This window comes from Camelus ferus, chromosome 11, assembly GCF_009834535.1.
Source record: "Camelus ferus isolate YT-003-E chromosome 11, BCGSAC_Cfer_1.0, whole genome shotgun sequence".
Taxonomy (NCBI): Eukaryota; Metazoa; Chordata; class Mammalia; order Artiodactyla; family Camelidae; genus Camelus; species Camelus ferus.
This window is the reverse complement of record NC_045706.1, coordinates 67,200,229-67,227,051: the sequence shown is the minus strand read 5'-3', so window position 1 is coordinate 67,227,051 and position 26,823 is coordinate 67,200,229. Positions and strand designations below refer to the sequence as shown.

Genomic DNA, 26,823 nt, shown 5'->3' with positions numbered 1-26,823 from the left:
ATGTTGTCGGTTTTTATGGCTGAGTAGTATTCATACTGTGTTCTTGATGGTTTTCTTTTGTATTATGCTGTTGTTCTGTTCTTTTTGCTTTTTCTGACTCTATTGTATGTTTTTCATTTGTGGTTACCCTGTTTTTCAAGTATGTTAACCCATTACTTTATATATTTCCTTTAGACTGGTAGCCATATGGGCTCAAACACATTCTAAAAAAAAAAAATCTACACCTTCTTACTCTCCTCCCCCACATTTTATGATTTTGATGTCCTCTTTTGCATCTTCATATTTCTTTTTGCCATTCACTGTAGTTATCACATTTCCAGTTGTGATTTTTTTTCTTTTCTATGAATTCCTGCTTCTTTTGTATTTAGAGAAGGACTTTCACTATTTCTTTTAGGATAGTTATAGTGTTCCTGTATTGTTTTAGTTTTTACTTGTCTGAGAAAGTTTTTGTCTCTCCCTCTATTCTAAATGATAATCTTGCTGGGTAGAGTATCGTAGGTTGCAGGTGTTTTTCCTTCGGGACTTTGAATGTATTTTGCTGCTCCTTTCTGGTCTGCAATGTTTCTGTAGAGAAATTAACTGGTAGCCTTATGGGGATTCCCTTGTAATTAACTCTTTGTTTTTCTCTTGCTACCTTTAGAATCTTCTCTTTAACTTTGGCCATTTTAATTACAATTTGTTTTATTGTAGGTCTCTTTGGGCTCATGTTTTATGAGATCCTCAGTGCTTCCTGTACCTGGATATCTGTTTCCTTCTTTAGGTTTGCGAAGTATTCAGCCATAGTTTCTTCAGATAAATTTTTTATCTCCTTTTCTCTTTCTTCTCTTTCTGGGATCCCTATTATGCTTAGATTGGGATGTTTTATATTATCCCATAGGTCTGGTATATTGCTTTCACTGTTTTTTTTTTCATTTGTCTTTCTGTCTGCTGTACCAATTGGGTGATTTCTGTTATTCTATCTTCCAAATCACTTTTTCATTCAAACTGCATTATCCAGTTTGCTGTTTGTTGCCTTTAGCCAGTTTTTGTCTCAGCAAATGAGTTTTCTAAATTAATTGGCTCCTCTTTATAATTTCTAGTTCCTTGTTAAAATGATCTGCATTCCCATCAGTAGACTTTCTTAATTCCATCAGTGGTTTCATTACCTCCTTTTTGAACTCACGTTCTGGTAGTCTGGAGAGGTCTGTTACGTTGTTTATTCTTTCAGTAGAATCCTCTAGTTTCTTTAGTTGGTAGTGGTTCCTCTACTTTTTCATTTTACTTACATTTCTCTGACTCTATGAATTTAGGTGAAACAGTTATCTGCTACAGTCTTGAAGGGCTTTTTTAAGTGGGAGTGTCCCTGTGTAGCCTCTGTGAGTCTAATATTTTTGGTGTGAGGGTTGGTTTTAGTATGGCTGCCTCCCATATGCTTCCTCAGTGTGTGCTGGTCGTTATTCCCTTGGTATGGGGTGTGATTTTTGCTGTGGTTCCCAGAGCCTGCACTGGGTGTTGGGTGGGGTCTCCTTTTTGCTCTGTGGTTGTCACAGCTCTGTTGAGGGCAGGTCTACTTCCTAGTTGTTGGGTTGGATGCCCCTAGATTGGACACAGAACTGTAGTGTGTGTAGGCGGGCCTGGAGTGCTCCCGCTGGGAGAGGAGCTACTTAGTGTTCCTCTGCAGTAGCTGTCCCCTAGGAAGAGTGCTCTGTGGTGTCACCAGTCACCTGGTGTGTGGCTCAGAAAGTACACTGTTTTGGGCACTGCCCTTGGCCCACTGCAACCATGGGAATTCAGGCCCTCAGCCTGGGTGTCCCTTAGGTGTTGTGATTCCAAAATCACTGGCACAGATCTGCTGGTGCAGAACTGCTGAGCTGAGGCCCAGGCCCGCTGGAGTCATGCACCTGGACCTGCTGTGGGTGCTGCTGGGTCAGCCCAGACCCCAACCTCACGTTTGCATGCACAAGGTCACGGAGCCTACAGCCAGACCTCCCCTGGCCAGGGAAGCACCAGCTCTGCTCAGCTGTCCTGCAGGCACTGAGTTTACAGAATGCCTGTGGTTGTATACATCTGGGGGTTGCCCAGCCCCTGTGATGCTCAGATTTCAGCCCTGCTTCTGAGGTTGCACAGCCTCTGGGGATCGGCTTGGATTTGAGCACAGCCTCCCACTGGTGCTGGCATGCTTATAGGAGGGTAGGTGGAGCCTCCCCTACTGTGAGTGCTCTGTGAGTGAGGCTCCTGTGGCCCCACCCTGCCCCTTTCTTTGATCATGCATGTCAACACTGGGGGTTCCATGATGAACCCAACTTTCTTCCTGTGCATGCCCCTGATTGTGGCTCAGAACAGGCTCTAGCCCTTTCAGGCTGTCCCTGCACAGCCAACCCTAGTCCTCTCCCCAGATCTGACCTCTGAAGCCTGAGTTTCAGCACCCAGCCTCTGCAGGCACATGGAGATACGCCCCTTGGGCTGGGGAATGCAGCGAGGTGGCACGGACCCTCTGTGCCAGTCTCTTTCCCTTCTGCCTGCTGCACACTGACTGCTGCCCTCTCCTCTGAGCCTGTGAAGCTCCCTTTCTGTCCTGGTGGATCTCCATGCTGGTGAAGGGGTTGCCCAGGGTGAGGAAACATCTCCTCCCTCACAGCTCCCACCCAGGGGTGCAGGTCCCAATCTGATTCCACTCTTTTCCCCTTCATTCTACCTTGTTATGTGGTAATCCTTGGAATTTTGGTCTTATGAGAGCTTCTACCAGCATTCAGCAGGTATTCTGTGAGAATTGTTCCACATGTAGATTTATTTTTGATGTATTTGTAGGAGAAAATGAGCTCCATGTCCTTCTATTCTGTCATTTTGATCTGACCTCTCCTCTATTTCCAGTTTTATTGAAATATGGTTGACCTACAACCATAAAGTCCAAGTGTACAACATAACTTGACTTACATATATCATGAAACAGATATCACAAAAAGTTTGGTTAATGTCCATCATCTCATATACATACCAAAAAAATGTTTTTCCTTGTGATGTAACTCTTAGGATTTACTCAAACTTTCATATATACCACACTTTGTGTGACCTGTAATCATCATGTTGTACATTAAACCCCCAGTACCCATTTAATTTATAACTGGAATTTTGTAAATATTTTTTGTTTATCTATTTATTATTGAAGTATAGTTAGTTTACAATGCTGTGTCAACTTCTGGGGTACAGCATAATGTTTCAGTTATGCATATACATACATATATTCATTTTCATATTTTTCATTATAGGTTGCTATATGATATTGAGTATATTTCCCTGTGCTGTATAAAAGGAACTTATTATTTATCTATTTTATACAAAGTAGTTAGGATCTGCAAATCTCTGAGCTCCCAATTTATCCCTTCTGGCCTCCTTTCCCCCTGCTATCCGTAAGTTTGTTTTCTATGTCTGTGAGTCTGTTTCTGTTTTGTAAATAAGTTCATTTGTCTGTGTGTGTGTGTGTGTGTGTGTGTGTGTGTTTAGATTCCACATGTGAGTGATATCGTGGTATTTTTTTTTTCTCTTTCTGACTTACTTCACTTAGAATGATGAAGGACCTAAAGAATAGTCATTCTAAGGGAAGTTTGTAAATTTTGACCACCTTCATCCAGTTTCTGCTCACCACCCCTTAGTTCTCCACTCCCAGCCACTGGTAACCACTAATCTGATCTCTTTGCCTATGAGTTTGGTGGGTTTGTTTGTTTGTTTGTTATGTGTTTATTTAGATTCCACATATAAGTAAAATCATACAATATCTTGTGTCTGACATCACACTTATCATAATACATTCAAGGTCCATCCATATTGTTATAAATAGAAATTTCTTCTTTTATTGCTGAGTAATAGTCTCTCTATATATATTTTATATTCTATATATATCCTATGTATATTTTATTCATAGGAGATTATACCTCTTAATATTCCTTACCTCTATGATGCCCCTCCCCCTTTCTTGTCCTACTGGTAACTGTTAGTTTGTTCTCTATATTTGTGTTTCTTTTTTCTTATATTCACTAGCTTTTTTAAATATATTCTACAAATAAGTGGTATCATACAACATTTGTCTTTCTCTATCTGACTTATTTCACTTAGTATAATACCCTCCAAGACCATCCATATTATTACAAATGGCAAAACTTTCACTCTTTTTTATGGCTGAGTAGTATTCCATTATGTGTATATATACCACATTTCTTTATCCATTCATCTGTCATGGACACTTAGATTGCATCCATATCTTGGCTATTGTAAATAATGCTGCTGTGTTCATTGAGTGCATATATTTTATTCAATTAGTGTTTTAATTTTTTTTTTTTTTTGGATATATACCCAGGAGTGAAATTGCTGGGTCATATTTTCAAATTTTTTGAGAAACTGTTTTCCACAGTAGCTACACCAGTTTACATTCCTACCGACTGTGTATGAGGGTTCCCTTTTCTCCACATGCTCTCCAACATTTGATATTTATTTTCTCTGATAATAGCCAGTCTGATAGCCGTGAGGTGATATATCATTTCTCTGATGCTGAACAATGCTGAACATGTTTTCACACATGTACTGGCCATACACATATCTTCCTTGGAAATATGTCTATTCAGGTATTCTGCCAATAGTTTTTTTTTTTTAGGAGTTTTCTCTTGCTCTTTCATTTGAGATACATTCTTCTGTCTTCTCATTTTGCTTAGTTTTCTCTCTCTAGGAAATAAGTGAAACAGTTACTGTTGCTGTCTTGAAGGGGCTTCCTTATGTGGAAGCATCCCCATACAGTCAGCATGTAACTAGTGGATTTGGAGGGATAGCTGGATCTGACTTGAACACAAGTTATGCCTTTCCTTAGGGTTTGCTGGCAGCTGTCACCTTGCTAGTAGGTGTTACTGGAGATGGAGAGACTACAGCTGGATCCACGTTTGAACTCAGGCTTCCAATCTGCTCAGTGGCTGTCTCTGCCCTCTTAGGAGTGGACATGAGTCACATATTGCTGGACTAGGAGCCCTGAAGGTCAGGCCCAAGCTGGCTCCATGTATGTGCTCTCCCCGCTTCCAGCACTGGTACCTTTGCTCCAGAGGGGAGCAGCACTGGAGCGAGGTTGGGCATTTGGCTTGAACTGGGGCACAGGACATTGTGGTCCTACCGGAGCAGAGATCTGGCCTGCTTCTATTGTAAGCCTGGGTGAGCAGCAGCATTGCATGCCCCGACCTTGCTCAAATGCTGCTTTGGGTCTGAGCTTCCTTTTTCCCTCACAGCTTGGCTCTTCCCTTGGCTTCTGTCACACTTGCCCTGGTACAGAATTGCACCACAGGGCACATAGGGCCTGTGTGGACTTCCAGCGTGGGTCTGGGCACCAGCTGTGTACATTTGACTTCAGCTGGAGATCAGAGGTGTTTCTCATGTGCTTACTGTGTAAGCACCAGTAACGGATGCCCCTGCTCTTCTCAGGTGCCAAGCTGGGTTACACACACCCGGGACCTCATCCCAGTGTGGAGCTGCTTCATGAAACAAGTGGGGCTCCAACGTTCACTGGGCTCAGGCTTGGATGCCTGCTGCAGCAGTCACAGGAAACCAGGCAGCCTCCTGTGCAGTTTTCAGTCTGTGTGCTTAGCCTTGCTTCAGGAGCAAGCAGGCATGTGAATGCTCCTCACTGGTGAAGTTCACAGCCCTCCTGTTGAACTTACTGGCCCTCCAATTGGCCAAGGGGCTCACCTTCCCTGTATTAGACCCCATGCTAGGGCACCAAATATGTGGCTTGACCACTCACTGCCTGAGGAGGATCTCCCCTGTGTAATCTCCCTTTTCATCTGTGTCCTCTCTCAGGGGCACAGGTCTCAACCTAATCACTTCTCTTCCCTTCCTACCATATTCTGTGTGGATCTTCCTTACAACCTTGGTGGTACAGGAGTCTTTCTGCCAGTCTCCAGTTAGTTTTAAGTGCGAACTGTTCCACATGTGGATGTAGCTTTGATGTGTTTGTGAGGGGAGGTGAGTTCTGCGTTGTTCTGTACTATCTTCATCTCCTTCCTCTGTCAAGTGAATACTTTGCCCGTTAAGTTAAATCTTGTATTACTTATTTATAAAGTCCTATAATATACATGTACGTGGAGACATTCTCAAAATAACTCAGATACTTGGGTGCAATATTCAGGTATTACAAAGTTACAAAGCAAGCAGCAATAAAGACATTACCAAGAAGTTACTATTGAATCCAGAGGATCTTCAGCGGCTCAGGATAAGATGGATTATTTTTCACATGGGCGTTAGAATTATTTTTCATCTTTAAATTCTCTAGTTTTCTCAGAAATACCATGTATTGGTAAAGTATAAGAACTCAACTGTTCAACTAATTTTATCACAAAATGTCTGAACTTTTAATGAATTTTTTCAATTCAATTCAATTATTCATTCATCAACTACTTACAAGAATCTACTAGGTGTCCTTTGCTATATACTGTAGTACTGTAGGTTCTAAGAAAAATGAACTGTGGGCGCTTACAAAGGAGCCACTCTCAGTGGGGTGGGAGTGGGAGATGGGGACACTGATAGAATATTGTAAAAGTCTTATAAGTGAGATGCACACAAAATTCTGGTTCATATTCTTTTTCTTTAAAACTTGCAGCTGTTTTATTGATCACTTTATCACACTTCCCTGTAGTGGAAATATATGAATAAACTGAGATTTAAGGGTTGTTTAAAAATTTTCCTGTCATGATAAAACTTATTATTCCAAGTAATCAAAACAAATATAATTCAACTATTTATGAATAAGTATTAAACACAAAAGTAAAGTTTTATTGGAAATATGTCTTACAGAGATTGAGTTGCATGGATTTTTTGGAAACTAGTGTATTTTATTAGTGGATGAGAATTACCGCAAGGAAAAATAGTTTAGCATTAATTCTACTCCAAGGTCAATTCCATGGATGTAAGCACTGAGAAAATTTGTTTGCATAAATAAGTAGATGTGAGTGAATGGAGTTTTGTTATAGTAATGCCTCTCAATTTTTGGAATTGCTCCTGAATAATATGCCACCGAAGAGCTGTCAGAGAAAAAATACTTTTAATGATCTATCAGCTGATAACTCTGATTAGGTTCTCTTTCAATTTAATTGAAATCCAGTATAGTCATCCCTTGGTATCTGCACGATCCCCTCCAAGGATACCAAAAGTGACTGATGCTCCTGGGTGTCTCTCTATATTCGTGGGTTCCGCATCCTCAGATATGGGCGACTATAACTGAAAACCCCTTGACTTGTAAAAGGATATGTTCTCACTCACCAGTTAGTTGTTGCTTTCTTTGATGTACTTGAGGGGTTTGCACCATGAGGGGATTGCACCTCCATAAGATTTTCCATGTTCTTTATGAGTATGTTTTTGGTAAAGAACATGTAACTAGACTTGTTAATCCTATTATGAAATGCTCCACCTTTATATTGAGTATTTAACCTGATTTCATTTTGTTGTGGTTACACATTTAAATTTATAGCAGCTTGACTTTAACATCCTGCAGAAAACTGCTCCTTTACAGCTTGTCCCCAATTCTTGATGTCACAAAATTACATCTTTATACATTGTGTGCTCTAAACTACAAAAATTATTATTTTAAATGTCTTATTCTCTAAATTCTGTAGAAAAAAAGATTTGGAATTACAAATCATAGTTACATTAATAAAAACTTTTATTCTAAATTTTTAAAAATGTATAACTCACATCATGTAGAAAATAGAAAGTACAGTTATAAATAATTGTCATAGTAATACTACTTCTTTAATTGCCTATGTATTTCCTTTTATTGGATCTTTATTCATATGGTTTCAAGTTAATGTTTAGCATCCTTTCATTTTACCTTGCAGGACTTCCTTGAGCATTTCTTGCAGGGCAGGTCTAGTGGGCATTCACTCCCTCAACTTTGGTTTATCTGGGAATGTCTTGGTTTCTTGGCTATTTAAAGAGCAGTTTTGCCAGATTTGTATTCATGGTTGACAGGTTTTTTTCATTTAGCTCTTTGAGTATATTGACCCACTGCCTTCTGACCACCAAAGTTTCTGATGAGAAGTCTGAAGATAATCTTAATTGAGGATCCCTTGTATGTGATGAGTCACTTCCTCTTGCTGCTTTCAAGATTCACTTTGTCTTTTGAAAGTTTGATTGTAAGGTGTCTTGATATGAGTCTCTTTGATTTTATCTTAAAACGTGGAGTTTGTCAAACTTCATGGATGTTTATATTCATGTCTTTCATTAAATTTGGGAACTTCAATTGAAACATTATTTCTTTGAATATTCTTCGAATATTTCTGTGACTTTCTTTGAATGTTTTCTGTGCCCCTTTTTCTCTTTCTCTCTTCTTGCTCTGGGACTCCCACATGCATGTTTTGCTGTGATTGATGGTGTTTCTTAGGTCCCTTAGCCTCTGTTCAGTTTTCTTCAATCTTTGTACTTTTCCATTCCTTAGCCTTGATAATTTCCATTGTCCTGTCATCAAGTTCACTGATTCTTTTTTCCATCAGCTCAAATCAGCTTTTGAATATCCATATGAATTTTTCATCTCAGTTAATGTACTTTGAAGCTGCATAATTTCTTTCTGGTTTCTTTTTAGATTTTCTATCTCACTGGTTTCCATTTTGTTCATGTATCATGGTCTTGATTTTCTCCACATCTTTCTTGAGTTCTTTCAGCATCAGTAAAACAGTTGTGTTAAAGCCTTTGTCTGATATATCCACCATTAAGTCTTCTGTAGTTGATTCTTTTCATGTTTTTCTTTTGCATGGGCTATACTTTTCTGTTCCTTTGTATCCTTTGTGATTTTTTGGTTGTACACTGGTAAACACTGGTAATAATATGGTAACTCTAGAAAAAAAAAAGATTTTCCCCCTTTGCAGGGTTTGCTGTTCTTTCTTTTTTGTTATTTTTGTTTTATTATTGATATAGGTTCTCTGTGCAAAGAATCAGCCTGATGTGTAAACTTAATGTCTTCTAAGTCTTTTCTGGGCCCTTCCTTGGGTAAGCACAGTCACTGTTTAATTTTCCCAATATTTGCAATTGCTTTTTAATTTCCTGATTGTTAATCTGGTTCTGAATGGGGGAAATGCAAAAAATAAAAATAAAAAATAAAATAAAGGGGGAAAACCAAAAAATGAAGGGGCTTGTGACACTGTGGGGAAGTGCATCAGTGGCTTTCTGCTTCTTTACACCTCTGTGATCAGAAGTATCAATCAGCACTCAGAGCACAGATCCCCAGTATTTGTGGGACTTTGTTCTTTTTACCCACTCTAGCTCTTGTAAGGAGCTGCTACTCTGCTATGGGCTAAAATTCATTGAAATTAGCCAAAAACACTGTGCAAGCCTTCTCCTGGAAGTTGCAAGCCTTCAATGGACCACACAGTTCCAAAATCTTACATTTGGACAGATTCTGCCAGTGCTGTTGTTGTCTGTGTGGGTATATCTGTGTGGTGCTCCTACCCCACCATCTTCCCAGAATTCTCTCACATTCCTTTTTATAGCCAAATAATATTCCATTGTATGTAAATACTACATTTGTTTATCCATTCATTGATGAATGCATCTGTTGATGGACATTTGGAATTTTTCTACCTTTTGGTTATTTTGAATAGTGCTGCTATGAATATGTGTATATATGTAGTTCCTGAGTGTGTGTACACACACACACACAGACATGTATGATTATGGAATTTCATACATCATGTCAAATACGACAGTTTTATGTTTAATTTTTTGAGGAACAGTCAAACTGTTTTCTATAGTGTCTTAAACCATTTTTTCATTTCCACCAGAAACATATGCTGGTTTCAGATTCTCTGATTCTGGCCAAAACCTGTTATCCATTTTTTAATTGTAGTCATACTAGCATGGGCTAAGTGGTTTTGATTTGCATTTCCCTAATGACTTGTGACGTTGAGCATCTTTCTATATTTGAACATTAAAAAAAATAATTTGGAGAAATGTCCATTCAAGTTCTTTGCACGTATTTATTTGGTCCTTTTTGTTGATTTGTCAGAGTTCAGTGTATATTCTGGATATCAGAACTATATTAGATACATGATTTGGAAATATTTTCACCAATTCTGGAAATTGATTTTTCTTTCTTGATAAGATCTTTTGATGCACACAGTTTTAAATTTAGATGAAGTCTGATTTATCTGTTTTTACTTTTATTGTTTATGCTCTTGCTGTCATATTTAAGAATACATTGCCAAATCTTATGTTTTCTTCTTAAGAATTTTGTAGCTTTAGCTCATATTTAGGTTCATTTTGAGTTAATTTTTGAATATGGTGTTGAGGTAGTTGTCCAACATCATTCTTTCCCTGTGTTATACACTTGTCCCAGGACCAGACTGTTCTTTCCCCATTGAAAGGACTTGGCCCATTGTTGAAAATCATTTGTCCATAGTGCATGCGTTTATTTCTGGACTCTGTATTGTTCCATTAGTCTTCATGTTTATTCTTATGCCAGTACCACACTGTTTTCAGTACTGTAGCTTTGTAGTACTTTTTGAAATCAAACTCCTAATTTGTTCATTTGCTTTCTTTAAGATTGTTTGGACTATTTAGGACTGCTTTCAATTCCATAATTTTGAGTGTCAGCTTTTCCATTTTTGCAGAAAAGGCTGTTGGAATTTTAATAGGGATTGCATTGAATCTTCAGATCATTCTTGGTAGTATTACCACTTTAACAATATAAAGTCTTCTAATTCATGAGAATGGACTATCTTTCTATTTATTTAGGTCTTTAATTTCTTTCAGAAATTTTTTGTAGATTTGCATATCCTTGGTTAAATTTATTATTAGATATTTTACTCTACTGGATGGTTATTGTAAATAGAATTATTTTTTTAATTTACTTTTTGTGTTGTTCATCGCTGGTATAGGGAAAAAAAAAAAAAAAGCCTGATTTGTTGCGTGTTGATTTTGCACTCTACAACTATGGTGAAATTCATGTATTAGCTCTTGCTTATTTTGTGGGTCTGTGTGTGTATGTGTGTGTGTGATTTTCTCTATATAGGATAATATATGCAGATAGAGATAGTTTTACTTCTGCCTTTCTAATATGAGTGTCTTTTATTTTTCCTAGTTGCTCTGGCTAGAACTTTCAGGACAACAGTGAACAGCAGTGGTGTGAATGGGTGTCCTTGTTCTGTTCCTCATCATGAGGAAGCTTTCAGTCTTTCACCAGTAAGTATGTTTTTTTGGCTTTTTTTACATGCCCTTTATCATGTGGAGGAAGTTTGCCTCTGTTCTTTATTTTCTTCGTGTTTTTATCATCAAATGATATTGTTGTTGTTTTTTTTTTCCTGCATCAATTGAGATGATCATGTGGTATTTTTTCATTTGTTTTACTGGGGTGGTGCTTTACAGTGATTGATTTTTATTATGTTAACCATCATTCTATTCCTGGGATAAATCCCACTTCATCTTGGAGTATAATCCTTTTAATATGCTGCTGAATTCAGTTTCCTAGTATTCTGCTGAGGATTTTTGCATTTGTATTCTTAATGAATATTGGTCTATGGTTGCCTTTGCTTATGAAGTTTTTATCTGGCTTTGGTATCAAGACAATGCTGACCTCATAGAGTGAGTTAGGAAGTAGTTTCAACTTTTCTATTTTTTGGAAGAGTTTGAGAAGGATTGGTAATTCTTCAATCATTCGTTAGAATTCACCAGTGAAGCCATCTAGTCCTTGACCCTTCTTTGTTGTGCTGTCTTTCGTTACTGATTCTGTTTACTTGTTACATGTCTGTTGAGATTTTATATTTCTTCTTAAGCCGGTGTTGGTAATTTGTGTTTTTCTAAGAATTTGCTCATTTCATCTAGTTATCTAATTTATTTGGTGTACAGTTGTTCATAGCATTCTCTTTAAATGATTTCTTCCTTTAATGTCCTCACTTTCATTTCTGATTTAGTTCCTTGTGTCTTCTTTCTTTTTCTAAGTCAACATAGCTAAAGACTACTTACTGTTGTTTTATTCAAGGAATTAACTTTGGGATTGACTGTTTTTCTCTCTGATTTTTATTCTCTCTTCATTTGTTTTTTCTCTAATATTGATTATTTCCTTCATTTTTTTGGTTTGGGTTTCATTTGCTCCTCTTTTTCTAATTTCTGAAGATGTAAAGTTATGCTATTGATTTGAGATCATTCTTATTTCTTAAAATAGGCATTTACTACTATAAATCTCCCTATATGTATGTCTTTGGCTGCATCCCATAAGTTGAGATATTTTGTGTTTTCTTTTTCATTTGTTTCTTAGTGTTTTCTAATTTTTCTTGTGAATTCTTCTTTGACCCATTGATTAAGAGTGTATTGTTTAATAGCCACGTATTTTTAAATTTTCCAGTTTTCACTTTGTTACAGATTATTGCTTTATTCTGTTATGGGCAAAGTACTTATTATGATTTCAGTCTTTTTAACTGTATTGATGCTTTTTTGTTATCAAACTTATGGTCTATCCTGTACAGTGCTTCTTTTGCCCTTGGGAAGAACATATATTCTGCTAATGGTTGGTAGGGTATTCTACATACTTTTCTTATGTCTGTCTGTTTTATAATGTTGTTCAAGTACTCTGTTTTCTTACTGATCTTATCTAGACATTCTATTTATTGACTAAAGTGGTGTAGTGAAATCTCAACCTGTTGTCATAGATCCACTTCCTTCTCCCATCTAGTCTGTGAATATTTGCTACATATATTTTGGTTCTCTATTCTTTAGTACATACATGTTTTTGATTGATTGATTTTCTTCATGAATTAATCATTTTCAAAATATATAATGTCCTTTGTGTCTTAATAGTGTATTCTGATATTAATATAGAGATCCAGCACTCTTTAGGTTTCTATTTGCATGGATATCTTTTTCCATCCTTTTGCTTTGAACGTACTATGCCTTTGGATCTAGACTGATTCTCTTGTAGACAGCATATAGTTGGATCATGCTGTTGTTGTTTTAGTCTGCCAATCTCTGCCTTTTAATTCGTGAATTTAATCCATCTCTGTTTAAAATAATTATTTATTAGGGAGGACATATGCAACTGTGTTCAATTTTTTGTCTTGTACCATTTTTGTCCCTAATTTTGTCAGTTACTGCTTTCCTTTGTTTTTACTTGATTTGTTTGTAGTGTACTGACTTAATTTCCTTGTCATTCTTTCTTGTGTATGTAATTTAAATATTTTCTTAGTGGCTACCATGGAGATTATTAACATATGATATTTATAACAATCTAGTTTAAATTGACAGCAATGTGGCATTGAGAGCATGCAAAAATTCTGCTCTTCTACTGCTCTCTCTACCCTTACCATGTTGTTGCTTTCCCAAATTGCACTTTATAAATTTTGTGTCTAATAACATATAATTATTTCTTATGCATTTGTCTTTTAAATCATGTAAGGGAAAAAAATGGAGTTGCAACCTCAAATGCAATAATACTGGCTTCTATATTTACTTACATAGTTATCTTTACTGGAAATCTTTATTTTATGGCTTTGAGTCAATTAACTGTCTCATATCCTTTCATCTCAACCTGGGGATCTCCCTTTAGCATTTCTTGCAGGGTAGGGCTCGTGGTAATGAATTCCTTTGGTTTATGCTTATCTGGAAATACTGTCATTTTAAAGGACATTTTTCATTGATACAGAATTTTCAGTTGACAGGTATTTATTTCCCTTTAGCACTTTGAATATATCATCCCAATATCTTCTGGCCTCCAAGGTTTCTGCTCAGAAATCTGCTGCTAATCTTACTTAGGATCCCTTGCATTTGATGAGTTATTTTTCTCTTACTTCTTTAAAGATTTTTTCCTTTGTGAGTTTGACTGTAATGTGTCTTGGTGAATGTATTTTAAGTTTATCCTACTTGACATTCTTTGAGTTTCTTGGGTGTGTAGATTCATGTTTTCCTTGAAATTTGGGTGGTTTGGGGCCATTATTTGTGCAGTTATTCTTTTCTCTCCTCTCTCTCTCATTCTCCTGCAACTCCATAGTGTTTGTGTTGGTCTGCTTGATCATGCCCCATAGATCATTTAGGTCATGTTTACTTTTCTTCATTCATTTTTTGATCTGCTCCTCAGACTTGATAATTTCAATTTTTCTATTTTAAAGTTAGATGATTCTTTTATGCACTCTCAAATCTTGTTAAACTCCTTTAGTGAATTTTTCATTTCAGTTACAGAATTTCTATTTGGTTCTTTGTTTTAATTTCTCTTTATTGGTACTCATTTTTCACTTATAAATTGTTTTCCTGGTTGCATTCATTTCTTTGTTTTGTAGTTTCTTTTTGCTTTTTGAGTATATTTAATACAGTTGATTTTAAGTCTTTGTTTAGAAAGTTCAGTGTTTGGTCTTCCTCAGGGACACTTCTGTCAATCATATTTTTCTATTGATTGGGCCATATTTTCCTATTTCTTTGTATGACTTGTGATTATGTTGTTGTTGTTGTTGAAACTGGACATTTACATATTATAATGTGATTGTATATTGTATAATATAATTTTAGAAATTTCTTTCTTGCTTTTCTCCAAGTTTGGCTGTTCTTGATTGTTGAAGGCTTCAGTTATCCGTATGACTTTTCCAAACTGCCTTTTTTTCCCCCAAAGTCTATATTTCTTGTCATGTGTGGTCATGGAATTCTCTGTTCCTTTAGCTTGTGTTCAGTTAGTGTTTTGTCAGACTTTCCCTTGTAGATTGGGATAAAACAAAAACTAAAAAATCTTCCCAAACCTCCATCTTTCATACTCTTTGGAAATTGGCTGTGTGCTGGGTTATTCTTCAGGACTTAGCATGTCCATGTTCAACTGCCCCAGCCTTCACATCCTGCTTGGAGTGTTGTAGAGAACAGCTAGAGGTGGAAGCTTAGGGTCTCTGAGGTCTTTTCTGGGCATTCATTCTGTCCTGGGTATGTGTATGGCTTTCTAAATTCCCTCATGTACACAAGTGGTTTTGATTATCTTAATTTCCCAAAGATACTCTCTAAACTTCTCCCCCAGGCTTCAGGTGATCTACTATGTCTCTACTGTAATCTTTTCCCCAGGTAAGTATGAGTTTTTCTTATTTTTCAGCAGTGCAGAAAACCCCTGCTTTACTGCCTGGACTGAGGATTTTTTTTTGTTTTATGTTTTTTTTCTCTTTTTCCCCATAATTAATTTTTTTATATAGGTGATTTACAGTATTATTTTAGTTTCAGGAATACAAAATAATTTGATATTTGTATATATTGAAAAAGGATAAACATGATATGATTTTTTGTAAGTATTTACTCCTTTTCCCTATATTGCATGTTTTATAGAAATCATTTTACTAGTTTGCTTACATGTTGAATGTTACTAATTTTTTCATTTATTTCACTCTTCTGTATTTATTCCAAGTTTCCTTTTGACTTGATAGCATGGATGCCATTAGATAGGTGCCCTAAATGGGCTTCCAGATGACTGTTACCATCAACAGCCATTGAGAAAAGGATAATACATTTGCAAATAAGTAAGGGTAGATTGTATTTCAAGTTACTATTTGTCTTTTCTTGAATCAGTAGGAAAAGATATGGCACAAATAAACCTTTGATGCCAGACAGAACTGAATTTGAATGCTGACTAGTGCACTTTACCAGGTGTGTGTAACCATGGACTAGTTACTTAATTTCTCTATTTTTTCCATTTTTAATAATCAAGTCCTAATAATTTAGACTTGACTATAAATATGCAGGTTATTTTGTTGTCCCAGTATTAAAGGTAATTTTGAGAATAGCAGTTCCTGAGCTGTAGAAAGTTGTAATTTAAGAACGGCCTGTGTGAGGCCCTTCAGGTGCCACCCCTTTATTAGATCAAATAATTCCAACAGTTTTAGAGTTAGATTTCACTTTTACATCATTTTAGAGCTGATGACTGCTAGTGAATAAAGTTTTATGTATAGAAGGTACACAGAATGATTTATTCAAGGGAACATTATTAAGTGAGTGAGATATTTTACCTGAGTTTGAGTTCACTGCAAGAAATGACAGTAGACTTCTCATTTTTTCTTTTTTGTCAATTTTTTCATCTCATTTGCCTACTTGAGAACTTGTCTTTATAGCTTTAGATTGTCAGTTGAATGGTGGAGCAGTGCCACTACTCATATTTCAGGGCATCACAGTCTCTGAGTCCTGAGCATGTGGCAGTGTCCATGGGCATGATGGAGGGATGCTTAAGGTGCATGTACTTCCTTGGGAAGTTAACAGTCTTATGCTACCTGTTCAGTAAACCACAGAACCACTTCCTTTCCATTTATGACCCCAATAAGTGTCTTCTCTGGCTTTACCAGAAACTAGTTAATGCTGGTCTCTTATATTCTCAGTGATTTCTTATGTCATATGTTTCTCTCTCTTGGATTCTGCTGTTTCAATAGATTGAATTCTGAAATATTTTATACAGTGTGTTCAGGGATTTATGGTTTTTAGTTTTATGATCTACTTCTTTTTCTTTTCTGTATGAATGGCTATTTGGCTGCTTGTATAGTTCTGGGTGAAAAAATAGTTATAGTCCTCAGAAAATTGTAAGCATCTCTCTTTCCATTTCCTTCTATTACTGATTTTTGCTGAAGATGAATCAGGAGTCAGTTTGAGTCTCATTTCTTTGTGGCCAGTCACTGCTTACTTACTTTCATAGGCTTTAAAGATTTTTAGTTGTATTTCAGAAATGTCATCAGATTGAGCTACACATTTTTACTTTCTTCCCATAAATGTCTTTGTATTTACAAGTGTTAAAATGTGTTCTTTAAATCTGAAGATTCATGTATCTCTTCAGGTAGATGTTCTGTTGTTTCTTCTTTTGTTTCCTCTATTCTATGTGATCTGTTTTGGAATTTGTTTTAGAGTGATGTTTACCTCCTGGATTCATCCATATTTTATAAACTCTTCAATGGTTCTTTGATTTTCATTTTTATGAGAGGTTTATATAATTTTCTATTCGCTATCCAATTTGTTTTCTAGTAGCCTTTTGGCAGCATTTATCTTATGTTTCCACAATGAAGTAAATGTGACTATTTCATTTCCAAGTATTCTCTTTTATCTCTCTCGTGGATTCTTGTAACAGTATTTTTAAATCTATTTTGTCCAAGTATTGCTACTCCAGCTTTCTTTTGGTTTCCATTTGCATAGAATATTCTTTTCCATCCCCTTACTTTCAGCCTGTTTGTGTCTCTAGCTCTGAAGTAGGTCTCTTAAAGAAAGCATATATATGGGTCTTTTTTTTTCTTTTTAATTAATACTAGACTTTTTTTTTTTAGAGCAGTTTCAGGTTCACAGCAGAATTGAGTATAATATACAGAGTTCACACATAGCCCTCCCCACCCACACATGTATACTCCCCTTTCCTCAATCTCACTCATCATGTGGCATATTTGGTGCAATCAATGAACCAACATGGACACACTATTATCAACCAAAGTCCATAGTCTACAGTAGAGTTCACTGTAGATGTTGTACATTCTATGGTTTTCAACAGATGCATAATGACATGTAGCCAACACTATAGTATCAAGCAGAATAATTTCATTGTCCTAACAATCCCTTGTGCTCCATCTATTCGTTCCTCCCTCCCTCCATCTCCCCAGACCCCTGGAAACTGTGATCTTTTTATTGATCCTATACCTGTGCCTTTTCCAGAGTGTCATTTGGTTGGAATCATACAGTTTATAGCCTTTTCAGACTGACTTCTTTCATTTAGTAATATGTCTTTTAATTTTCTTCCATGTCTTTCATGGCTTGATAGCTCATTTCTTTTCTTTTTTTTTATTACACATATTTTGTAATTTACATATCTGAACTGTTCATTGTTTCTAAGAATGTTTAGAGTTTTAGCTTACATAGTTATCAAAGGAATAAAGCCAACCACAAAATAAGAATTAATGCAAAAAATACATACACCCTGCTATTAACAGCAACATTATTTATAATTGCCAAGATATGGAAGCATTCTAGGTCATCAATAGTTGAATAGATAATGAAGATGCAGCATATATATCTGTAATGGAATACAGCTCACCCATAACAAAGACGGGTATTTTTGCCATTTGTGGCCCTTCATTCACTCTTTTTTTTTTTTTTTTCACTTCAAAAGCCAGAATTTTATAACTGGCATAAACATTTCCATTACGTCAAAATACCTAGAAATAAACTTAACCACAGAGGTTACCTATAGTCCAAAACTCAAAATGACACAAAGAAATGGAAAGATTTCTTGTGCTCTTGGATTGGAAGAATCAACACTACCAAAATTGACCACACTACACAAAGCAATCCACAGATCCAGCACAACCTCTGTCAGAACACTCAATGACACTCCTCACATAACTAGAACAAACAATTGCAAAATTTATAAGGAACCACAAAAGATATGGTTCTCCTTTTTCTATCCATTCAGCCAGTCTGTATCTTCTGGTTGCAGCATTTAATCTATTTACATTGTATGTTCTTATTGCCATTTTAATTGCTTTGGTTTTATTTTGTAGGTCTTTTTTTTTTTTTTTTTCCTCTTCTTATTCTGTTTTCTTCTGGTTGATGACTAGAAAAAATCCTTTAACATTTGTTGTAAAGCTGGTTTTGTGGTGCTGAATTCTTTTAGCTTTTTTTTTTTATCTGTGAAGCTTTTGATTTCTCAATCAAATCTGAATGAGAGCCTTGCTGAATAGAGTATTCTTGGTTGTAAGTTTCCCCCTTGCATCACTTGAAATATATTGTGCTGCTCCCTTCTGGCCTGTAGAGTTTCTGCTGAAAAATCAGCTTATAACCTTATAGGAGTTCCCTTGTATTTTATTTTTTGCTTTTTTGTCGCTGATTTTAATATGTTTGCCTTATCCTTAATTTTTATCACTTTGATTGCTGTGTGCCTTGGTGTGTTCCTCTTTGGGCTGATTCTGGGTGTTACTGTCTGTGCTTCCTGGATTTGGGTGACTGTTAGCTTTCCCAAGTTAGGGAAGTTTTTGGTTATTATATCTCCAAAATTTTTCCGAGGTCCTTTCTTAATCTCTTCTCTTTCTGGGACCCCTATAATGTGAACATTAATGCACTTCATGTTGTCGCAGAGTTCCCTTAAACTATCTTCACTTCTTTTCATTCTTTTTCCTTTTTTCTGTTCTGCAGTAGTGATTTCCACTAATCTGTCTTCTAGCTCACAGATCCTTTCTTCTGCCTCATTTAGTCTATTCTTGTTTCCTTCTAGTGTGTTATTCATTTCAGTAATTTTATTTTTCAACTCTGTTTGGGTATTCTTTATATTTTCTGACTCTTTGCTAAAATATTCCCTAGTGCATCTGTACTCCTTCTGAGTCTCTGAACATCTTCACCATCATTAGTCTAAACTGTTTCTTGGATAGGTTGCCTATCTACTCATCACTAACTTCTGGAATTTTATCTTGTGTCTTGGCCTGGAAGATATTTCTCTGCCACCTCATACTTTCCATCTTTCTATTTGTATCTTTAGGTAGATTAGTTATGTTTCTCAGCCTTGGAGAAGTGGCCCTCTGTGGGAGACATCCTGTATGTCCCAGCAGTACACTCCTCTCTTGTCATCCAAGGCCCAGAGTCCAGCTGGTCCCACAGCAGAGTCTGGCCTGTGTTTGTAGACTCCTTCCACAGGCTTTGGCATTGCTGCTTTCTTATTTCTGGTGCCTGCTCCCTGTTGGATGAGGCTGAACTAGAGGCTTATGCAGGTTTCTTGGCAGGAGGAGTCAGTGCCTGCCCACTGATGGGTGAAGCTTGGTCCTGGACCTCTGATGGTTAGGGCCCTGTTTAGGGGCATGTCTAGAGGTGTTTATGGCTCAGGAAGTCTGCTGATGGGTGGGTCTATGTCTTGGTACTGATGTCCCTATCAAGATGACAGCCTCCAGGAAAGCTCATGTAGATGAACACTCCCAGAATGTCCACCACCAGCTTTTATGTCCCCTGGATGAGCCACAGCCATCCCCTAACTCTCCAGGAGACCTTCCAAAACCAGCAGGCAGGTCTGGCCCATGTTCCTATGAAATCACTGCCTCTGCCATTGGATCTAGCACACATGAGATTCTGTGTGTGTTTCCCAAGAGAATGAAGTCTCTGTTTCCCCCCACTACATGGGGATCCTGAAGTTAAGTCCTGCTGGCCTTCAAAACCAGATGTCCTGGGGTCTTCTCTCAATGCCAGAATCCTGGGCTATGGAGTGTAATGTGGGGCTCAGAATGCACACTCCCGTAGGGGGACCTCTGCCACTTAATTATTCTTCAGCGTGTGGGTTGCCCACTCAGTGGGTATGGGGCCCTGATTATACCGCAAGCAAGGCCCCTCCTGCTGTCCCTCTGTGGTTCCCTTTTTATATTTCCAGTTGAAGAAGATCTTTTTTTCCTAGTTTCCAATCTTTTTTTTTTTTTTTTAATGATAGTTTACCAGTCTGTTGTGGTTTTGTTGTAGTCATGAGGAGAGGCAAGCTTATGGTCCTACTATTCCACCATCTTGACTCCTCTCTCTGATGGATTCTTATAGCCAACTGTTCTCACTTTATGTAGAAGCAATATTCCCCTGAACATATTTGAGTATTCTATTTAGAATATTTCAAGACTTTCCCTTATTTTTGAACTTCCCCCCTAACTCTTCAGTCATTCTGTTCATTCTGGTGGCTTACTTTTAATACTTTGGTTTTCTCTTCTTGTTTGACAAATCATCATTTGACTCTCATGTTTTTCTCTTAAGATTTAGTTTGATTAGCACAGGTGACTTGGTAGGTAAGGGTGCAGATTTGGATGTATTTTACCACAGACTCTCACCAGAAGTTTCTATAGGTGAATGGGTATGGGATGGATATGGGATGACTCTTCCTTCAGGCCAGGCAGAAAGGAGGCAGCCAAGGGAACAGGAGGTCCCCCTTCAGTTCTTGAAAGGGAGAGTGGTGTGTCCTGAAATTAGAGCATCAAGATCTGTTTCATTAAATAGTGGCTTTAAAAGAAATGCATGCTGCTATGGAGGAGTCAAGTGTGAGGAGCTGCATTCTTAGCTGGCTTCACTTTGGGCAGAAACTTCTGTGTTGTCCATATACAGTCATCTGTCCGTGTCTGCAGGAGGTAGGCTTCAGGACCTCCGATGGACAACAAAATCTGCATACACTCAATTTCCTTACATAAAATGATGTAGTATTTGCATAAAACCTACTCACATCTTCCTGTGTGTTTTATCTTTTAATTTTTTTATATGGCACTGTATACATTTAAGATGTACAACATAATAATTTGACTTACTTCATGAAATGATTACCACAAGAGACATAATGAATGTTCATCATCTCCTATAGATACAACATTAAAGAAATAGAAAAAATTGTTTCCCTTGTGCTAAGAACTGTAAGGATTTACTACTCTTAACGATGATCATTTATAACATACAGCAATGTTAATTATCTCTATCATTTTGTACATTACATCCCTAGTACTTATCTTATAACTGAAAGTATCTTTTGTTTACCTTCATCTATTTCTCTCTCCTCCTGCCTCGATACCCCACCTCTGGTAGCCACAAATCTGATCTCTTTTTCTATGAGTTTGTTTGCTTGTCTTGGGAATGTAATTTACCTATAGAACTAAGTTCGTTACTGGTACACAACATGATGATTCTGTATACACTTCAAAATGATCACCATGATAAGTCTAGTTATAATGTTACTCTACAAAGTTATTATATAATTACTGACTATATTCCCTACACTGTACATTTTATACTTGTGACTCATTTATCTTGTAAACTGAAAGTTTCTGCCTGTTTAATATCCCTCACCTATTTCACATGCAATATAATGTGTATGTGCAGTCAGACTGTAATAATTCTACCTAATAAAACTGAAAAAGGGAAAGAAAAGTCCCTCACCTGTTTCTCTCCTTACCCCACCTCCCTCCCCTCTGGCACCCACCTGTTTGTTCTCTGAGTGACTTTGTTTCTGTTTGGTTATATTTGTTCATTTGTTTTAATTTTCAGATTCCACATATAAGTGCAATCATACAGTATTTGTCTTTGATTTACTTCACTTAGCATAGTACTTTCTAGGTCCATCCAGTGTTGTCACAAATGACAAGATTTCATTATTTTTTATGGCTGAGGAATATTCCATTATGTGTGTGTGTGTAATCATATATATTATATATATATATGTATATATATCTCATATCTTCTTTAAACAGTCATCTGTTGCTGGACACTTACGTTGCTTCCATATCTTAGCTATTGTAGATAATGTTGCTTTCAACACAGGGGTACAAATATCTTTTCAAATTAGTATTTTCATTTTCTTCAGATAAACAGCCAAAAGTAGAATTGTTGGGTTGTATGATAGTTCTAGTTTTAATATTTTGAGAAGTATTGATAATGTTTTCCATATTGGCTGCACTAATTTACATTCCTAATAATAGCGCATGATGGTTACCTTGTCTCCACATCCTTGCCAACACTTGTTATTTGTTGTCTTTTTGATGATAGTCATCTGACAAGTGTGAAGTGATATCTCATTGTGGTTTTGATTTTTATTTCCCTGATGATTAATGATCTTGAGCATCTTTTCATGTGCCTATTGGCCATCTGTATGTCTTTGGATGTCTTTGGAACAATGTCTGTTCAGTCCCTTGCCCATTTTTAATTGTTGTTTTTTCATTAATGTCAAGTTATTTGAGTTTTTTGTGTATTTTAGATATTAACCCCTTGTTCGATGTATCTTTTGCTAATATCTTCTCCCATTCAGTAGGCAGCCTTTTTATTTTGTTCATAATTTTCTTCAATGTGCAAAAGCTTTTTAGTTTGATGGAGTCCCAATTGTTAATTTTTGCTTTTGTTTCCCTTGCTCAAGCAGACATATGCAAAACATATTGCTAAGACTCATGTCAGATAGTGCACTGCCTGTGTTTTTTGGGAGAAGTTTAATGGTTTCAGGTCTTTCGTTTAGGTCTTTGATCCATTTGAGTTTATTTTCCTATGTGGTATGAGAAAGTAGTCTGGTTTGATTCTTTTGCAAGTGACTATCCGGCTCTGCCAGCAACATTTATTGAAGAAGCTGTATTTCCCCCATTGTATATTCATGCCTTCTTTATGGTAGACCCTCCCATATAATTTATAGTCTCTAGATTACTCTGATACCTCACACAATATAAATACTATGTAAATAGTTGTAAATACAGTGTAAATTCTACATAAGTAATTGCTGGTGTGTGGCAAATTCGGTTTTGCTTTTGGAACTTTCTGGAATTTTTTCCCCAAATATTTTCAATCCACAGTTGGTTGAATCTATGGATGCGGAACCTGGACATATGAAGGGCTGACTGTATATAGATTTATTACTTTTTAATGTGTCCCAGCTTTAGAGAATGGCTGCTCATCAGCCTTAGTCTTCACTGACTGCTGGATCTCCACAGAGTAGGGGCCCACCAAGGTGCCCTGGCAGTCGGTTATTTCATCAGTGGGTCACCCATCCGACTACCTGTGCTGACTCCCACCTGGTTTGAAGGCTTAGAGCTTGGTGGTCTCTGGCTGTGGCTGGAAGCCACCGCTTCTGCTTACCTGTGTTTCTATAAATTGTAGGCACCGTGCCTCCAGTTTTGTCTGATGCTATTTGCTGGTATTATCCAGAAGTTACATGAAATTGCCTTTTTTTAGTGTATTCTCTTATTTGCACATTTGTTTGTTTAATTGTTTCTTCTACTTCTATTATTGGAGGCATCAGAGGCAGATGTGTGTTTTAACTCCAGTATCTTTAATTGGAAATGTCAGATACTTGTGAAATTGTGCTTACTATTTCCACTAGTCTCTGTCATCTGGTAATGCTCTCACATTTCAGAAAATTTCTTCTCAGCCTTCATAGCCTAGTTTTCTTTTTTTCTTCCAGCCACTCAAATATTGCTGTTCCCTCAAGTTCTGTGCTGCTTTCTCTTTCCTCAATCTGTCTCATTGCCATTTTCACCCACATCCTTATTTTCATAGTAGACCCCTCTCCTGAACTCCAGAATCCTCTGTCTCACCTTTAAGTGAATATTTCCACTTCTATGTTCTGAAGACATTTGGAGCCCTGTATGTAAGTCTAGTATCTGTTTCATTGTCACTGCTCTTCCTTCTGTTTCTCCAGACTTGACAAGTTTCCAGAACCTCCAGGGCAGATCATGCAGACCCTCTGGGAATAAACTCTTCCTCCCTCCCTTTGCTCAGCAATTTCCCTGTTTAGCATCTTCAGTGCTGCCCCCCTTAATTTAGTCAATCCAGCTACACTGTACTCTGGGATCATTGCTTCCTCACTGACAATTAGTTTGTATAACTGGGACAGAGATGTGTATTCCCATTGCATGATTGGCTTCCTGCTGTTCACAGCAGAGACCTGCATTGAGTGGAGGTGGGGGAAGGGAGGGAGGCAAGGCCCCAAGGGAGTGTGTAAGATGCTTCTGCACACATCATCTGTTGCCATTCCTTTAGGGCATGAGAAGAAAATATTAGCTTGTTCATTTACATTTTTATCGGAAAAATAACACAATTAAGCTCTCTTCAAATGTGAATTGACAGCATTGTATTTAATTTATAGATAAATATAAATAAAACTGATGATTGCTCAAGAATTTTAGGGATTTAGGTGAGTGATTAAATATTTGGAGATCACTAACAGGATTTAAGTCAAATAGATTAGCTTATTTCCTCCCAGAATCTCTTCCCCCTGCCATGGCAGCCTTTATTTTATCACAGGTTCAGACCTGCTCTCCTGTCCTGTTGTGCAGTCCATTGTCTAGCCACATTTTTTCAAGTCTTTTTAACTTTCATTGATATTCTGCCATATATTTGTAAAGAAATTGCTATTTATATTTAATCACTGAAAGTTTTATCTGCTCAGTCAAACCCAAGGTGCTAACACTCACACGAACTTGCACAGAACCCTTTTATGATCTGTGTCTGCATCATATGTATTTGTAGTATGGGTCCTTTAAGTCCTATGTTAGGTATGTCTTTATATGTTTCATTATAAGAGTAAGTTCTTCCAAAGAAGGAAGAGTTTATTATTCAACTTGGAATTCTCATAATCTAGGGCAGATCTGGGCACATGAGGGCATGCAGATATTTTTTCATTTAGTAGTAAATTAATTAACCAGTGGTATTTCTGCTGATTTCTTTTTCACTCACAAAGTGTAACAAAACAAGCTATATAGTAGAGGTCCTTTGTAACATTTCTGGTCAATTTTCAGTAGTAAAAATGGTAAAAATTAGTATTTAAACACTTTTTTTCCCCACATCACCTAATTTGGACCATTTCAGATTGAGTAGAAATACGTTTTTCTAGAGATCCTTGTCATTCAGGGATGTACCTGTGGGCTTCACCCAGGCGGAATGGTAGCACCTGGATCCTGCTTAGAGGACCCTGTACAGGGATGTGATGCTGGAGAACTACAGCCACCTCCTCCCAGTGGATGGGTAGCACTTGCTTCCCATGTATACCCCCCATTTACATGTCCTTTCTTATTTACTTGTGGAATTTTTGTAAATATAATGATATTTAGGTTGGGGATTCAGAGGTAAAGGATAATTTATCCCTTTTGGGTACCAGAAAGAATGTGTTGTCCTCTGTCCCATAACAGGATTAAGTGAGCTTTTTTTTTAATTGGACACTCTTTGAGGTATACTGTCCTCCTCCTTCAAAGGCCCCACAACTCATCCAATTTGTCTCATCATGCAGTGCTCATTTACAGGGTATTGCATCCCTAAACCAGAAGTGATCCTCAAGCTGGAGCAAGGAGAGGAGCCATGGATATTAGGGGAAGAATCATCAAGCCGGAGTGTCCCAGGTGAGTTAGTGTGAGTCTGAGCCAGATGAAGTTGAGGAGGAAATTAGTTCACAAAGAGTTAGTTCAGAGATTACGGCCATTGAAATGGTCTTCAGGAGTCACTTTTTAGTGGCTCTTGAACTTTGGAAGTAGCTTGTTGACATGACTCAAATACCCAGTGTCACTGAATCACCCAGTATCTCCTATTGTCACTCTCATACCCAAATGGTTTCCTTTTTTTAAAAAATGGTATAAACTATATAGAGTTAAATACACAGTGTTTAAGTGTTCAAGTAAATACAATTTTGTATGTGTACAGACCCATATTTCCATTATGAAGGTTAACATATGGAACATTTTTTAGCACCCCAGGAGGCTCCCTGGTGTCCTCTTACCAGTAATTAAGTAACATCTCTCCCTTCTATTATCATAGATCAAGTTTGCCTGATTTTAACTTCAGATAACTAGTCATACAGTATGCACTGTATGTGCATTTGCATTGTATATACTTACACACATACACACTGTATACATGTGTATATATACTACAAACACACATATACATATAGAATCTACCTTCTTTGGATCAGCACTGTGTTTGTGAGATACATGTGTATTGTGTATATGAGTAGTATATTGCTTTCTATTGCTGTGTAATGTTCCATTGTGACTATTCCAGAGTTTATCTGTCCATTTTATTATTGAAACACATTTAGGGTATATATTTGAAACATACTTGTTTTAAATATATTTATTTTGACCTTTGGGGCTTTTGAAAAATGGTGCTATAAATTGTTTCAGTTGAAGTACAGTTGATTTTCAATATTATATTTGTTTCAGGTGCTCTATTTAAAGTTATTACACGATAATGCCTATAATTCCCTGTGCTATACAATATATCCTTGTTGCTCATCTATTTTATACATTGTAGTTTCTATTTGTTAAACCAGACCCTGAATTTGTTCCTCTCCAGTTCCGTCTCCCATTTAGTAGCCGTGTTTGTTTTCTGTATCTGTGAGTCTGTTTCTGTTTTGCATATATATTCATTTGTATAATTTTTTAG

General features: G+C 37.0%; 1 pseudogene; it reads left to right on the top strand.

Annotated features, from left to right (window-relative positions):
* Window positions 1-26,823, top strand: part of LOC116667318 — a 434,058-nt pseudogene that overhangs the window by 393,702 nt on the left and 13,533 nt on the right.